The sequence below is a fragment of the Triticum aestivum genome, chromosome 4D (genome assembly GCF_018294505.1).
Source record: "Triticum aestivum cultivar Chinese Spring chromosome 4D, IWGSC CS RefSeq v2.1, whole genome shotgun sequence".
In the NCBI taxonomy this organism is placed as follows: domain Eukaryota; kingdom Viridiplantae; phylum Streptophyta; class Magnoliopsida; order Poales; family Poaceae; genus Triticum; species Triticum aestivum.
In genome coordinates, this window is record NC_057805.1 from 141,534,783 (window position 1) to 141,541,774 (window position 6,992).

Consider the following 6,992-nt stretch of genomic DNA (forward strand, 5'->3'; position numbering starts at 1 on the left):
CCTCCCCCATCCCGGTGAGGCAGAGCCAGGAACGAGCTATAGAAGGCGACGATGCGGCATTGCATGCAGAGGTGAGTCTGTAACATGACTTGCCCCGTTATCTATCTTTTTAGGGGGTGTCGGTGCATGGGGGGGGGACAGAATAACTGCACTGCGCTTGTCAAACGAGCACACTTCTGCTTTAGCGCGAGGCTGAGCCGGGGGGGAAGGGGGTCGGGACACCCCTCCCCCATGATTGTGGCTTCTTTATGTGAGAAAACTGCAAGACCTATCATTGTTGGGAGGATGGTGTGATTGAAATGTTGGATTACAGCCACAAAGACATTCTTGACATTAGAAAGACTTTCCTGTATACGTGCGCGACTACCAATGTGTTTGATGTTGACTTCCGGGGTTTGTCTGGAATCGAACCATGTACGTATGCATGACCTTTTGTATTTGTTTCTAGCTTGTACTTCTTGACTAAGACTATCATGAATTCTGTATTTGAACTTACCCTTTTTGTGCTCCTTCTTTTTTATATCAGGTGAGTGGCTGGATCTTGCTGAGCATGACTACAGGATCTTTGGCAGCCAGTTCGCGGAGCTCGAGCGTGTTGCTATTGATTTGAGCCAGGGGCATTCTCCCAAGAAGACAAGATCTGGTGTTATGAAGCGGCGATTGGGAGCTGTCAAAGGTTCTACGGCTGCTTGTGCAGAGAGCCCCTCTACACCTAAGAAACCCATTGTGCAATTTATAGACAGTGACGATGACGCGTTTGACAAGATCGCTGGCATGGGAAGAGTCACCAGGAGCGCTGCTGCCAAGGGTGTTGGGGATATAACTACTAGGTATGACCCGCCTAGGAGGGGCTGGGTCATGCCATTGGCGACTTAAAGATGAAGAGGCCTGATAAGGTCCGGGAAAACATGAAGATGGTGGTTCATGGAACAAGCTTATTGAAGGCCCAAGACCCGGAGGCGACTCAAGGCCCGAAGTTGTGGACCGCCAGGCGATGACTTATTCTATAAGGAAAGTTTAGTTAGAAACGGAGCCGGTCACGTTTGTGTGAGCCAGCCAGGACTCTGTAAGCCGTCGGGGATCAACCTGTATATAAAGTGGTGACCCGGCGGCAGGTTTAGAAAAAGAGACAATCAATCAAGAACTAGGTCTAGCGTATTTGCTCCCTTGTAATCGAAACTCAAGCAATACAACTAGAAGCATGACGTTGGATTTTACCTCGTTGAGAGGGGCCGAACCTGGGTAAACTCTGTTTGTCCTTTGTCCCGTTCAACCCCTTTAAGCTAACCTAGTGCGATGGCTCCACACCTAAGTGCTTTCACTAGGGCATCTGCCGTGGTAAAACCACGACAATTGGCGCCCACCATGGGGCCAGCGCACGGTGGTTTCGATTCTTGAAGGGCAACTTCTCAAGGATCAAGGGATATGCCGTGGGCCGGATGACCAAGAGTCACCGCGGCGAAATCTACATCGATGACGTAGGCTGGGGTCCCAAGGCCGATTCAATCGAATATGGGTACCAGGTCCCCTTCGGCGGAATCCACGTGTTCATCGGCAAGATCGGCGAGTCGGAGCCTGAGCCGGATACCTGCACTAACATCATCGAGATGGCTCGGCGCACGCGACCCGCCAAGGTTCAAGCCGCCGTGAAGCACACTTTTGTTGGTTTTATTCACGGAGCGGATAATGAGGAAGGATCTGTATCCAGGGGAGAGACGATCATCTACTCTGATGATGAGTCCTCAACCGGTGAGACCAATTCAATGCATCAACTGCAAGAGGGCGGGCTTGGGGCTATTCCGATGGCGACAGTATTCCAGACCACTATGAGCCGCCGAACAGAGTCACGATCTTCATGGCCGGCACACAACTGGTGCTCAATTCATCAACTACTGTGGCTATGACTTCCGGTTTAATGGCTGAGGCGACGGCTGGAGCGAGCGGCTCTGTGCGCCTGCTGGTTCAGGTTTTATCCGAGCTCTTGGACGCCTTGGCAACTCTATTAGCGGCAGAGGTGACCCCGGTGACTCAAGCACAACATAAGGTGGACGTAGCAAAACTATGAGATGACATAGCTCAAGCCAAAGCGGAGCTTAATGCTGAGAATGCTAGGATGGCGACAGAAAGAGCCGCCCTGGACGCTGAGTCACAACGGATTCAAGCAGAAAATTTCCGGTTAAGCTTTGACCAGAATATGTCCAACGCCATTCTGCGAAGGAGGCACCAGAGTCGTCTACCTTTGGAGTATCATGCGAGGAATCTTTTCAACACGGCTGGGGCAAGACCAAGTAATCCGCCTGAGGTAACCCGGGCTGTCGAGGCGCCCGTGACCGGGTTGATGGCTCAAACACGTGTCGCAGACCTGCCTCGTTTGAATTTAACCCCGCCTCAGCAGGTTCCGACACCGCCAGGTCATTATTCTAACCCTCTGGATAACATGATTACTACGGCGTCGCAGCTGGCGGCTCTCCCGGTGCAAGGCGAGTCTCCCGTGGTGGTTGAGGCGCGGAAGGCCGTGGAACTTCTTCAAACCACGATAGCTCAACAAGCGGCGTACTCATATAGTCGTGAGCGGATTCATTCAATCCCACGCCATAGCCGAAGTTATAGTCAGCGCATTGAGTGGCCGACGGTTTCGAGCAGTGATCGGCACCGTAACCAGGCCCTTGGCATGACCTGCGACTTGCTGATAAGAATGCTCAGGCTTTGGTGGATCAGGCCAGGGCACATGGGGGGGCTGAGCTAGCGGCCCAGTTAGCGGCTCATCATCAACCTCAACATAACCCGTCGATGTCTGTAGAAGCTGGGATGACTTCTAGGACCATGGGTGTGCCGTGTCTAGTGCCGGCTTTGCGTAATGGGCATCTGCCCAAGGATTTCAAGGGCCCCCGCAAGGTGCTCAATTACACAGCGGATCCACCCCGGGAGGCTTGGATTGAGAGCTATGAGCTGGCCATGGAGATGTTGGATGTAAATGAAGATGTGTGCGCTAAGTATTTCACCATGATGTTGGATGGGTCGGCTCACACCTGGCTAAAGGGATTGCCCCCTAACTCCATCAGATCATGGGCCGAGTTGAAGACGCGCTTTATTCAGAATTTCAAGGACACATGGAACCAACCTCTCTCGATTCTTAATTTAGACACTTGTATCCAGGGGGAGGACGAGTCAACCACCATTGGGTATGCAGGATCTCGACCATTATCCATTCATCAAAAAGCATCAACGCTGGCTCAGCTGTCCTAATTTTGGAGAAAAATTGCCGGTTCATTCCTCTCAAACAGAAGCTGGGGTGACTTAAACGCCACTATAATGACATGGGAGAGCTCATGGCAGCTCTCATCAAATATGTCAACTCTGATAACACTAAACACCCTGAGTCTGATGAGGAGAAGTCTAGCAAGGGGAAGAAGAGCGGTAATGGAAAGGGACAACAACACAATGCGGCGGGTCAGAACCAAGGCAGTAACGGTAAGCGCAAGCAAGCTGACGGCGGTTCAGATTTTGTGGCTAATACCAACACGCAGAATAGCAATCAGCGTCGGAAGGGGAAATCATCAATGCCCCGGTTTGGCGGGCCCAGGTTCAACCTTGAGGGAATAATGAATAAGCCTTGCCCAAAGCATGGTTCTCAAGACATACCAGCTACTCATCTGTCGAAAGATTGTTTCATCATGAAGGAGTATAGAAATTCTAGCTTTTATCCAGACCATCATGGGCCGAATGGCGGGTTAGGATCTGGCTCTCACGGGCCTAGTTTTTGAGGTGGCAGCTCAAACTCTGGATTTCAAGGCCAAGGCAATCAAGGCGGTTTTAATCAGCAGCCCAGTCAGGGTAATCAGCAGCAGCAGTCCGGCTATCAGAGAAATCCAAAGCAGCTGAATAGTGGCCAATATCATGTTTTTACCACGAGTTTGTGCAAGCGAGACCAGAAGATCCATAAACGAGCGGTAAGCGCGGTTGAGCCGGCGGTCCCTCGATACTTGTGATGGTCAGAGCAGCCCATTGTATGGAGCCATGAGGATCACCCGCCCCGGGTTGACAACCCGGGTCAACTGGCCTTGGTGGTTGCTCCTCAGGTTGGATGATACAAGCTCACGAAGGGGCTTATGGACGGGGGTAGTAGTATCAATATACTTTATTATGATACTTTTAGCCATATGAAATTGTCTGACAGAGATCTTAAGTCGTCTTCTACTGTTTTTCATGGGGTGGTGCTTGGTAAGACGGCATATCCGGTGGGTAAGATAGCCTTGGAAGTGGCTTTTGGCAATGAGCATGACTATAGGGCCGAAACATTGACTTTTGAGGTGGTCAAGATCAAGAGCACTTATAACGCCTTGTTTGGACGGCCGGCTTATGCCAAAATTTATGGCACGGCCTTGTTATGTTTATCTGTAGCTTAAAATGTTGGGTCGTAAGGGTACCATCATGGTGTATGGTGATAGGAAGATAGCTTTGGAATGTGAAGAGGGCGATGATGCCTATGCCGAGTCTGTTTGTGCAATAGAGGAGTTGAAGTTTTACAAAGATAGTGTTGACCCGGCGGATATGACCCCCTTGAAGAAACCAACCACAAAGCATGACCCTTTGTTGAAGTTTAAGTTGACAGATGACACCAAGAAGGTCAATTTTGTCCCTGGCGATTCGTCCAAATAGTTCATTATCAGTGCAAATATGGATCCGAAATAGGAAAGCGCGCTCATCAAGCTCATCCGTGAGAACAGGGACATCTTCGCATCGAAGACTTCAGACATGCCAGGTGTACCGAGGGAACTCGCTGAGCACACTCTCAATATTGATCTAAAGTTTAAACCGGTCAAGCTATTCCTTCATCATTTTAATGAATAAAGGCGCAAGGCAATTGGAGAAGAGGTGGCCCAGCTCTTGGCGGTCGGGTTTATTGTTGAAGTTTTTCATCCTGAATGGTTGGCTAACCCGGTGCTGGTACTTAAGAAAAACGGCACTTGGCGTATGTGTGTGGATTACACGGACCTTAAAAGGCATGTCTGGCTGATCCTTTTGCTCTACCATGTATTGATCAGATCATTGATGCTACGGCGGGTTGTGAGCGTTCAAGTTTTCTAGATGCTTATTCTGGTTATCATGAGATCAAGATGGCAGTGAAGGACCAGGAGAAGACATCTTTTATCACTCCCTTTGGAGCCTTCTGGTATGAGTCAATCCCTTTTGGGCTCAAGAGTGCCCAGGCGACTTATCCGCGCTGTGTTCATAATTGCCTCCACGGCTAGATTGGACACAATGTTCCTGCTTATGTGGATGATATCGTTGTGAAATCAAGGAAGATGGAGACCTTGTTAGATGATTTGATGGAGACCTTTGACAACCTCCGGGTCTACAAGATGATGCTTAACCTGGCCAAATGTGTCTTCAGTGTGCCAGCAGGCAAGCTCTTGGGTTTTTTTGGTCTATGAGAGAGGTATTGAAGCTAACCCAGAGAAAATCAAGGATATCACTTCTTTGGCTAAACCGGCATGTATTAACAACATCCAGTGCTTGGCGGGTCGTATTGCGGCTTTAAGCTGGTTTATAAGCCGCTTGGGAGAAAAGGCTATTCCTCTATACCAGATGATGAAGAAAACAGATCGCTTTATCTGGAGTGATGCTGCCAATCAGGCGTTCGAGGCGCTTAAAAAACAGTTGGCTGTGCCGCTGGTTCTTGTAGCTCCTATTGATAAGGAGCCCTTGCTTTTATATGTGGCTGCTAACAGCAGAGCCATCAGCGTAGCGGTTGTTGTGGAAAGAAAGGAACCAGGCAGGGAATATCCCGTTCAAAGGCCAGTTTACTATGTCAGTGAGTTATTAATTGAGTCTAAGCAGAGGTACCCACGTTGGCAGAAGCTAGTCTATGGGGTGTTCGTGTCTGGTTGCAAGTTTTTTTTGACTGGAAACTGTAGGGAGAACCCCCCATAGCATTTAACTTTTATTCAGAATAGATAATACAATGTACAAAGATTACAAGTGGTAATAAGAACATAAAAAAGAAAGAAGAAAGAGAACTAAGCAACTAGTAAAACAAAAAGAACCTCAAGGGGGTAAGAATGAAATCCACTTTAGGAGGTCCTCCTTGTATCTAGCCTTGACTCTGTGCTGCATGAGTGTAATATCATGGATAAATGCACTTCTCCATTTATTAAAACTCTGCCTCTCATGCCTGAACACTCTTGCATTCCTGATTATCCAGATGTTCCAGCAAGCAACAAAAACAACTTCAGTAAAAAAAGGCTGAGCAAAATCCTGTTTAGCTTGCATAACAATAGTAGACATGTGTAACACCCCGGATGTAACTTTCCATATTTGTAACTCCAACTCTTGCCATTTTCGGCTATGTGTTATGATATTCCCTCTGTGGTTGGGTTTCGTTTTGCATTTTGTTCATGTCATGCATTTCATATCATGTCATCAAGTGCATCTCATTTGCATACGTGTTCGTCTCATGCATCCGAGCTTTTTCCCCGTTGTCCGTTTTGCAATCCGACACTCCCACCTCCTCCGACGCACCCCTCTTGTTTTCCTTTCGTGAGCGGGTGTTAAACGTTCTCAAAATGGGCCGAGGCTTGCCAAGTGGCCTCGGTATACCACCGGTAGACCACCTGTCAAGTTTCGTGCCATTTGGAGGTCGTTTGATACTCCAACGGTTAACGGGGTAACCACAAAGTCCTTTTGTGTGTTGCAGCAAACCCCCTCCAAACAGCCCAAAAACCCATCTAAGTCACTTCCATGCTCTAGGTCGTTCGATCACGATCGTGTGGGCGAAAACCGCATTCCATTTGGAGTCTTCTAGCTCCCTCTACCTATAAAACTCCTCCCCCCTCCGAAATTATTCACAAATCAGACCCTAGCAAACCACCCCGCCGCGGCCGGACACGTCGGTCTACGGCCGGACGAATTCCACCGCCGGCCGCAGCCACTCATGGCGCGCCATGTCACCCGGGCTGAGCCCCACTTCGCCGCCGACCGCGCGCGCCCGC